This window comes from Halyomorpha halys, unplaced genomic scaffold (assembly GCF_000696795.3).
Source record: "Halyomorpha halys isolate HHAL.00 unplaced genomic scaffold, Hhal_1.1 Scaffold643.1, whole genome shotgun sequence".
NCBI lineage: Eukaryota > Metazoa > Arthropoda > Insecta > Hemiptera > Pentatomidae > Halyomorpha > Halyomorpha halys.
Genome location: NW_027112666.1, coordinates 455,337 through 466,794, shown reverse-complemented (window position 1 = coordinate 466,794; position 11,458 = coordinate 455,337). Strand labels below are relative to the sequence as shown.

At 30.0% G+C, this 11,458-nt stretch overlaps 1 protein-coding gene across 3 annotated transcripts in view; it reads right to left on the bottom strand.

Moving 5' to 3' along the window:
• The window catches only part of LOC106689817 (uncharacterized), a 353,286-nt gene that overhangs the window by 176,734 nt on the left and 165,094 nt on the right, over positions 1-11,458 (bottom strand). The gene's annotated exons all lie outside the window — the stretch shown is intronic.

The window sequence follows — 11,458 nt, the reverse complement described above, 5'->3', positions numbered from 1 at the left end:
CCGCTGCCTCATTTCCAGCTATTCCTGAGTGCCCCGGAGTCCAGATCTAAGCTATAGAATTGTTGCCAATTGATGCCGAGTAAATTGAGTAAAAAGACAAATTATGTTCCTTATTATTAACTATATAATTATTAATAACTAACTTAATATTTTTGTATTAAGAGAAAATTTAGAGTGAATCATTTGTTTGACTATGAGCGACTTTTACTTTATATTTAAATTTCTTTTGCTTAAGCCATGCAGTGTTTGGACAAATCTATTTTATTGCCATTCTTCCAAGAATTTGAAACAGTTATATGTTACATAAAAAGTTATGAATTATTTGTGAGATTAAATTTTTAATGGTGATTATAAAAATCAAATTTATTGGCCGCGTTAAATGATGCTCTAAAGATACGTATTGCATTATGCCTAATTTGCATTATAGCCCCGGACTATAAGGGAGTGATAATTTATTTTTTTTAGATAAATTTTTATCATTCTCCGCGAGATGAAGAAGGGGGAAAAACTTTATTAAAATATAAATATAAAGTTGCGCTGGCCAACTTCATTGGGTTGCTAGTCATACAGCATACTTATTTTAGTCTAATTTTATTTTTAATATTTTTAATCTAACCATAAATAGGCCTATACAAGTATCCAATAATAATTATAAAAATTAGTAACGTACAACATTAGAACATGACTTTTTTCTTTTTGTTTCATCTCTTTGGTTCTTTTATTTTGTTTCTGCCTTTTTTTATCTTTTTCTTTTTCCCTTTTTCATGATATTTTCCCTCCTTTCCCCCCCTTTTTTTTCTTTTCCTTCCCTTCTTTTTCCCTTTCATATTTTGGTTTTAACCAAATGTGCCTTTAACAGAATAATGGATAGAATAGTGATAGACATACGAGAAAACATAAGAAAGATACTTAAGTAACAAATATAAATTTAAAAAAAAAATCAACAATAGTATAAACATGTGTTTCAGAAAAAAATCGGTACGTAGCAGTATGCTGAAAAAAATTATAAACATGCCTAAAATATTTTTTTTTTTTATCTCAGATTTTAACATGTAAAAAAATGGTTTTCGAAAATATAAAAATTAGTATACAATTTTAAAGGTAAAAATTGAACTTTAGAAAATTGGAAAAAAAAAATTCGCAAAAATAAAAATTAAATAAACAAAAACTGCGATAAATGACCATTACTGGATTTGATTAAAGAAATTTAAAGAATCTCATGAACTGGTCTCGTTGCTTAAGTAGTGGATTTTTTTAGTAATTATAAAATTTAGTGGAAAATATGTAGAAATAGGCGTTTTCCAAAAGGTTCAAGAGTGATGTTTCAAAGCTTTTTTTTTCTTAAAGAATCTCTCAATGAATATATTATCATGAAATAAATGTATGATTCGATTTAATACCTCAAAAAAAGTTTGCTAATGGTAAATTTTCTTGATTCGACTAGGAGTGGTGGTTTAAAGTGTTACATGGTAGAAAGTCATAAAATGATATAATGTAATCAAATATTTATTCTAAATTGGTTTAAATGGTTTAAAAGCTTACATTGGTAATTTTCAGAGGGTGGAAATTTCAAACTAGTACGCCAAGAACATTATTAAAGGAGATTATAAATATATTATAAGTTTATTCAATTTATCTATACTTTTGACCTGATGGTTTTTCAAATGTTGATACAGAACTATAATGATAGGTGACCTTAAGTCTAACATAAGCCTAAGTCTAAGTGCAAACCTGTTTCTGTTCAAGATGGACCGGTCTAGAACAAGCAGCGCATCCCAGCGGTGACCGAGGGAACGAACATCATGTTGGGGGAGATAGGTGGTTCCTATTTTGCAATATGTGTGATGTTCGTTTTTTGACGTAAAAATTAAACATCCGATTTACATATTACATTTATATAAATTTATATGTGGCTGATACTTGAACATAGGCACATCTGATAAACAAAAAAATTGTTAGTTTCTATTTGACGTATTATACAAATTATGATATTGTGCAGCAGTGTGGTCACCCCATTACAGTATTAATAAAACCTACTTTTTTCTTTTTTTAGATGTACCACAATTTACGCAAAGCAGTCACATATATCATCATTACTACTAATATGAGTTACTTACTTTTATAAAGTCATGAAATAATAACAATGTGAAAAATAATTTTCGGCGTGAAATTCAAAAAATATAAATTCGTTCCACTAATTCTTTCAACTATTTCTTGACCAAAACAAGGAACAAAATCTTTAAATATTAGCAAAAAAATTAAAGAAGTGATTTATCTGGTATTGAAATCTCATAAATTCTATCTTTAAATTTTAGAAAAATATAAAAGATTTTTTTTATTTTTGTATGCAACAAAAAAAAAATCGTCCCTCCTTGATAATTAAATTGGTACCATCTCTTTATTTGAAATATTCCGCGGTATTGTGTCAATTTTTTAAACTCATAAAATTACTGTTATAATATTCAATTAAATTAATTTTAATTAAACATTATAATTCTAATATAACTGAACAACTCTGAATATTAATTAATTACCGTGTAATAAAATTAATTTTAATAAATAAGTAGTATGATTTTAGTTTGAGATCCAGAATTTAGCAAATATGATGGTATTTAACTATGGTCTATATTTCATATTATTTAATTAACTGCTTAAAGTACTATAATAATGTTTTGTATAATAATTATTTTATGAAGGCTGTAATAAAGTAGAGAAGGGTTGAATATTATCCAGGGATCAGTGACTAACAGTTCTGACGGCTGTCAACAGATAGCACCACTGTTCACTTTTCATTCATACATACACTGATTATATATATAGTATAATATATTATATTAGTTTATATACACATATATATATATATATATATAACTTTGCCTTTTATTTAAATGGATTGATGTGAGCTAGATATAACCAAATTTGAAGAAGTCTTAATTAACTCAAACAAAGTAAAGCAAAATTAGATTTTACTTAAAAAGGACAAAAATTTTTTTTTTTTAATTTTCTTTTTGTATTCTACGCATCTAGAAACGTAAAAGCTCATTATTAAAAATCATAAGCCAAAATTTGCGAATAGCAAATTCCGTATAGTTTTAATTTTTAGTATTATTTAGTTAATTTGGTACTTTTATTTATTTTTTAAAATTAAAAACACCAACAAAATATATTGACCAACGTTTTACATTATAACCTTTATTTCATGTATCCAAGATATTTAAAAATTTCGTTTGATTCAGCTCAACTCTTTCAGCATCCTGGATATTTCGCTCCCCATTCAGTTCATAAACAGATTTTAGGGCAAATATATATATTAAACTATTTCCACGTAATCCCCTACAAATAATAAGAATACATAAAACTAATTTCAGTTGCAGTTTTCAGGTTTTATCATGTAAATCTTAAATTATAACTTTATGAATTATAAATTTAAAGAAATAATGCATGGATAAAATTTATAAAAATTTTTATTGGCAAGTTCTTATAGCTAAAAAAAGGTTTGGTTATTGTTGTATACTTTTTTATGTCAACTCTATACACACTCAATATAAATTTCAAAGTCATATGAATCCATTCAGCAAAGAACTATCACATAAAATACCTCAGTACTTTAGAACTGGGAGGAAATATGGCAAACGACAGAGATAATTAATTTAATAAAATATTAATTAATTAACTGAATATTGTTATAAAACTGTTAATACTAATTTGGTAGAAGGGTGAACTAAGGTGCGACCAAATTGAGCTTGCCCTCGGGAAACATTCTGGTTCTGGTCCTGTTTTTGAAGAATGATTGAACTCAGAGTGTGGAAACAGTTGATTCCACAGGAATAATGTTTTTAATAAACATTTTTAGAAAATTATTATTATAAAAATACCACATAGGTAATATGTACTAAAACTTTAATAAACTACCATAGTAAGTAAATTAATAGATTATAAGTATCAGTTAAATTGTAATGTATATATAGAATATCCAGTGGATGCGAGAATACCTCAAAACGTCAGGAGAAATTATGTTATAAAAAGAACAAATAAATTTGTAAACAGAATAGAATAAATTAATCGTATGGTATATTTTAGGTTATCTTTGGATCAATTATTTTTAAAGAAAATAAATGTACTTAATTAATGCAAATAATTATAACGGAAAATGTTTGTTATTGAATTATATAATATTATACGTACATTATATTCCTTAAAGGGCTTATCTTGCTTAATATTGAAAGTTGAAAACGTGTAACTAGATTTCAAAACTTAAAATTTGAAATTAATTTTACAATTCCTTTTTTTATATATAATAATTATTATTCATCCATTATTATATATATTTTTTTCATTTTTGGGAAAGTAATGGACCGAGCAAACATCCCAAGATCTGAACGACATCCCGCTAGCGGTACAAGACGAAAATATTGTGCCAGTTAAGAAAGTGAAAGCACACTTTATATCACTAACCGCAACATTAGCTCCCCCCATTTCCTGGCAGGATGCTCTTAACACGTTCGAAGGGGTGTAAGTAATGCAATTTCCAATGCAACTAAAATTATTATTATTGCACACAGTGCATTTTCGATTTGATATTAAGTCGGCAGTAATGCCTCGAACCTCGATACTACTTGATGTGAACAAATCAATTCCAATACTCGTTGCAAATCTGTTTCAAACAATCTAAATATGCCTTTTTTTTTGTTTTTTAATTTTTCTTTCTGGGATACAAATAACAAATAATACTAGGATAAGGGGAGAGGAGTTATCTAAAGGATACCACCCTATTCTAATCATGGTGAGGGGTCAAGTTTTCATTTCGCTGGACCACCACAGAAATAAAAGTGGACTCTCAGGCCGGATTCGAAACGGCACCGCTGCAGTAACGAGCCGTTTAAGTTAGCGCTTTAACTCGTTCAGTTACAAACGAAAGTAAGCCTGTTTGTTCCAAACTAATTTTTGTCGATCAGCCCTTTTTCGAAAATTCGGGCGGCCCCTGGGGCTGGTGCCATATGTTTCTACGTCGATGAATTTTTTTTTTGAGATCTCATGGGGACATGGTCTGCACAGCGCAGACTAGAGAGGTTAACAGTTCACTATCAGGCACATTTAACACTTCACAATGATGAAAGGTCTTTCACCGGACAGTATAAGGATTTTTCTTTCAAATTCCAGATCCTATTCATTGCATTAAAGAATACCCAAGTTTCTGACCCAACGTAAGCACTGGCCCGGTTTGTGTCTTATGCAATCTTGTTTTTTTTTTTTGGCTCAAGATATTAAGTTACTTCCTAGATGCCAACGCAAACCGTGTTCGAATCCGGTTGTGGCAGATAATTATTTATTCTTTTGTAACCGTGAGTCAATCACGTGGATTCCGGAGCCCTCTGAGATCCACCCGACCGCATAAAATGTGATCGTGAAAAAACCACCTCCTTTACACAACTGTTTCACTTATGTGGAGACAGATTTTCCTTTTTTTTTTTTCCAACATGCAAATGTCCAAGTCCCACCCGAAAATTTATAAAAAGATAGAAGAGATAAACTCGTTCAAACGAGGAAGGACCGATCCAAATCAATAATCATTATTAGGACCAACAGTCATATCTTTGTGCCTAGAGGCACTGAGTCGCAACTTTCTAGTAACAACATCGATGGTAATGTAGTTTTCTTTCAATGCATAAAAGTTAACATTAAAGAAATATATGGGAACACAGAAAATTGATGTATTAAGGTTTATTTCCAGGTATAAGCAAACTTCTATTCACGCGCCTGTTGGGAATGTAACTTAGCGACAATAGTTTTCTTTTCTATCCTATTGATAGAATACTGAAAGCTATCGATTGAAAGTATTGATTTTAAGTTTCAGTAACCTCAAACCTCCTTTTTTGGTAGGCCTCAAATCTTCCACTTTTTTAATAATTAGGCAGGAGAGGTGAAACTAGTTTTTCCAGGACGTACAATAACGTAGAATAAGAGGTCAAGAATACAGGTAGGGTTTTGGGTTCTTTAGAATTGGAATAATAATGCAGAAAGGAGTCATAAGTTCAGGTAATATGCTCAGAATATCAGTGAAATATGTGAGAGCATCTGGGAACCCAAAAAATTAAACTTATGAAGAAATAACATCAATTTCCTCCATACAGTATAATATAACAGGAAAACAAACGAAATATTAAGAAATTCAAAGGGAAATAAAGGTAACACTTGTTATGCATTATTTAAAAAACTACTCGGTTTGCGTATTCCATAAACATGAAAGTTTGATTGTACAAGACTATTATCCAACAACTGTTCTTTACGGGTTAAAAAAAAAGGGGGAGCGCTTACGTCAAAGGAAGAACAGTGCATTAAGGTTTACGAAAATAAATGTGCAATAAAGAGGTTGATGGAATTAATTATAAATGTATCACTGAAAAGTCAATAAAAGCTGGAAGAATGTATGTAAATCCAATCATACAGATTTCGGTCTTGGCTTGTAGAATAGTGATTTTAAGCGATTGGAATCGATCTTATTATTTTTGTTCCAAAAAGAGTCAAAACATTAAAATTTATTATATTGATAACTTATTTAATTAAAAAAATACAATATATATGTAAAACGACGCGATGGCTTATAATCATTAGTTTATTTATCTAAGCCATTTTTAATTAAGGTCAGTGTCCGAATAAGGTTCCAGTTCACACGCTATCGACGATATACTTCTCCCTCCCTAATTAAGTAGACGGTTCTGGAAATATTAATTATTAAATTATTATTTAGAATTTAATAATAAATAATTTAATTGTTAAATTCTAGTATTTGTTATTCTAAGATAAGACTTTTGTTTACAACCCTCATTAATTCTTATACTGTATAACTACAATATTTGATAAAGTGTCATATTTATGACAAAACTTATTATGTTACATCAGTCGTATATTCCTCTTTTTTCTAATTTCTTACATTATTTTATTTATTATTTACTATTAGAGCCATTTTTTGTGATCTAAAATCCAAAAAGCATACAACAAAAACCCAAAATGTGTAAAATTGTGAATAAAACGTCCAAATTCATCAAAAATCAACATGAATGTAAAATTTATAATATTAATGTTTTATGAAATCAATGTTTAACCTTATCTATCCTTGTTTGATCCAAAAAACCTGGCCTAATTCTATTTAAAAAATATAAACCTTGAAGAAGTTTGTCGGGGGGTGCGGTCAGCAAAGAACAACATAAATAAACAAAACCATATTTATTTATTTTATGCCGACGTTTCGACCTGAGTTTCAGGTCTTCATCAGGGGTTGTGGCGTAGAGAGAAGATTGGTAACTGCCAACTTTATAAAAAATATAAAGGTTTCCAAGAGTTAGGTGAAAGATAAAAAAGGAAAATATTCCCCCTCCCCTATTATAAAGACAAAAAAGCTCAATTTTAAACTTCTTTAAATAAAAATTGAACAGATGCGCTGGGATCTTTTGAGCTCTGCTCTACCCCCACACACTTGGGAGATAGAGTGTAAATGTGACTAGAGATTATATTTATTTTTTTCATACAGATAGTTTGATTATGATTGATTGATTTTTCTTTATCCTTCAGTTTGTAAATATTTTAAGACAGATTTTTAAAATTTTATTTGCTTTTTTCATTTATTTATTTATTTTTATTCTTGTTTTATTTTAGTATGAATGTGATCATTCATCACTATTACCTATTGCCCACAATTGTGTGGCAGATTGTAATACCTATTAATGGATAAAAAGTAACAAAATAAATAAAAATTGAGCAAGGTATTGTTTATAAAGAAGTATTAGCATTATTAAATTCTAGTATTAAACTCTAAACATTTGAGATTTAATAATCCAAACATTAATTCCGTAATTTGATTTTTTTTTCAATTAAATAAAACCAGGAACGAAATAACTATCATAATTTTCAACCGTTAATTTTTATTTTCTAGATTTTTCTATTTATAAATAAAATCGAAACTGTTTCAATTTTTTTTATTTTGAAAAAATATGATTTAAGTTTAAATAAGTATTTGTATTCAGACGGGCGTTATCTTGTAATTATCTAAAACAAAGAAATATAAGTTTTTCTACACCTCACCTCTCCTCTCGCATATAGTGGCCATCACCCGGTCAATCTTGAACGAGTGACCGGTATAGGAAAAAATAGGCTGGCATCATGAATCATTTAATTTAATATTAATATTAATTCTTATTTCGGTGGTCTTATTTTTTTCACAAACAAATTAGAAAGATTAAATGATTATTTCATAATTAAAACTCAAAATATAGAAAAAAATATGCAATTTAATGCTGAATTAATAGAACATTCTTTTCATGATTCATATTTCTGTTACATATGAATTTGAAGGTAGGATAAAAAAGGTGTAAAACCATATTTCGTTCTCTATTTACTACTAAGCCAACGAAGAAGTTCCGCTGGTAGGTTATCCAGAAGTTTTGTTCCAAATTAAATCAAACAGGAAAGTACTGGTTTTGAGTTCCAAACCCTATACCGGCATACACCCACAAGTTTGATGAGTTTTGAATTTTGTTACAACAAAACTAAAATTATTATCATTATTATTATTTACAAAAAAATAAATAAGGAAAACACATTTTATATTAACGTAAGGACTGAGTTCGAGAAAGCTCCACTCACCTTGACAGAAGACTAGCTGGGAACGGCAAATCTTCTTCACCTCCTAACACGCACCTCGAACTGTTCCGAACTGAGTCTCAACCCAGGACAACAAGAGGACTGCAAAATGGGGAAGAGAGAATGGCAATGAATCCGCCAGGAAGTGGAAAGAGAACAGTTAGCAGATCTCAATAACAACCGAAAGTTGACGTTATTGAATTGAGAAATGTCCCATAAAGAATTAGAAAGGAACGGGATACGTTTCCTAGGCAGCATATCCTTACGCGGCAACATATTTAATTTTTTTATATTAATATTTTATCAAAAATAAAACGTTTCCTCTTTTTAATCCGAGAACAGACAGGGTTTGCTCAGGATTGATTCACTCTTTCATGATTCACACTGCAATATAACAAAAATAGTTTACTGCAACAAATCATACGTATTCTTTGATGAAGGTTAATGATCAGATCAAGAGCTATTTCAATCCTCACTCCCATTCACTGAGTGAATCATCGGGGCCTCTGAAGAAGAGAGATGAGTCACTAAATAAAATTAAAGTAATGAGTGTTGATAGAATTTTATTTATTTTTTTACCTATAAAAGATTTTATAGGATTTGAAGACAAAGCTAGTTATATAAATTAGTTTGGGCTTCTTTGAAGAGATTAGAAGATAAGCAGACGACCCTGAGAAGATCTCCTGATTTACTAAATTTGTTTTCTCAATATCTTTTAAAGTATATTTTTAATACTAGTTTAGCTATGTATTTGTTTGTTGACTTGATATCTCTATTATTATAATCTCAACATTATAATCTACAGTAAGCGTGGATCCACCAATCCCGCTCTCCAATAAAGCCTTCTTATGTTGCACTTATATCAAGTCGATGTGCGACGACGATGTTATGATCTATCTAAATCACAACTCCAAAAATAATAATGGAGAACTTACCCCTCCAGCCCCGGTTACTAAATCCCATAAGAGGACAGTTTCTTTTACCTTCAAAACATTTACTTACAATGAGTATTATTCGGCATCATATCATTATAATGATACGAGGGAATGTCAATATCAAACTACATTGTAAAATTAGTTAAAAACTAGGAATCGACGAGGAATAAACATTTGGAATAAGTCTTAATCATTTAAACCCCATTCGACTTTGAGCCCGTATTGATGGAGTTGCCATAAACTTGAATAGGTTTAGGTTGTGTCAGTGTAACTGTTTGTTTTAGTAATTGGCAAAATAGTTTTTCACAGTTTTACACTATTCGCTCACAGGTATGCAACTTTATTTTTTCCTGTTTTTGGTGTTTAGGTAATAATTTTCGCGCCCGGTTAACTAAATTTTTAGCGCCATTGATTTTACATCTCTATGGACATCGGCTTACTATAATGTATATATCTTTCAGATTAGATAGATTTTTTCTACTATTTCATTTTATATCTACTTCTTCAATTGAGTTTCTGATTATAAGTAATTTTTTCTATTTATTTATTGAAATTTACAACTGTATTTACCATAAAAACACATTAACTAAATTTGATAAAATATAAAAATGGTGATACATGCATGTAAAGAAACTACCCATTGGTAGCACTCTATGAGAAAATCTAAAAATATTATTTTTATTTTGAATTCTATTATAAAATTTAATCTGGAGGAATAGTTGTTAAATTAACTTAAAACTATTTGAAATATATGAATATATTAAAAAAAAATAACAAAAGCAAGCGAAATGTAAAAGAAATGATCACTATATAAAAGTAAGGCTATCAACATATCAAATGTACAAAATTTAAATTCATGTTACTCCAACCTTAACACATATTCTTAAACTAAATACTATCTGTAGTTACATTTTGGAAAAACCAAACAAACCCACATTTGCCTTCCTCCGTTTCACCCCTATTCAGTCCTGGCACAAACCTTGGGTTAGTTGTATCACAGTAATATAGAATGCACTTTTTTTTCTTTTTTTTTACGATCCCTCACGATAGCCAAGTGTTCTAAACCATAGACCTCCGGCAACATAATACGAACAGACCTCTTTTTAATTTTATTTTCAAACCTCTTTATTTTTATATATGGTTACAGAATACAAATATATAATACAATACATTATATATATATATATATATATATACATGATATCTTCGTTTGGTGTATGGCATTATAAGATCAGCAAAAAATATGGTCCGCTGAAGGTGGTTATACATTGGTAGCATGATAGCTGGGAGGCTTTCAAGAAATGGGGAGGTGCCATTCCGGCTGGTCGTGAACAGACCCCCGGGGAGCGACGGTTCTATATCACTTTTGAAATATTTGCTTAAAATGGGAAGAGGATACTTTATGATAGTTTAATCGGGCAATATTTAAAAAGCCTCTGAAAGTGAAAAAACGTGAAACTCTCCAATCCCGCCCTCCTTGGTAGCCTTACATATCCGACTTTTAAAACAGACAATTAAAGCGAGTAGGTTGGTCGATATTCGACAAGTCACAATCTAACAAGAGGAGAGATCATAACAAAAAAGGCAATTCTTCCCGACCGGACCCGCCCCACTAAGATCCCCAGGGAGGAACTGTCTATATCACTTTTGAAATATTAGCTTAAAACGGTAAGAAGAGACTTTATAGTAGTTAATCAAGTAATATTCCAAAAATGCCTGAAATAAAAAACTACGTGAACAAGAACGTTGCGGAATGTCACCTCAGTATAGCTTTCTAATTGGTTGATCCTCCATATCCATATATATGTATATATATATAAAACTGCCTACTGATTTCAGGATTGAAGAGGTCGACCAACGGATTTCCACCTCCCTGCTCTATCTGG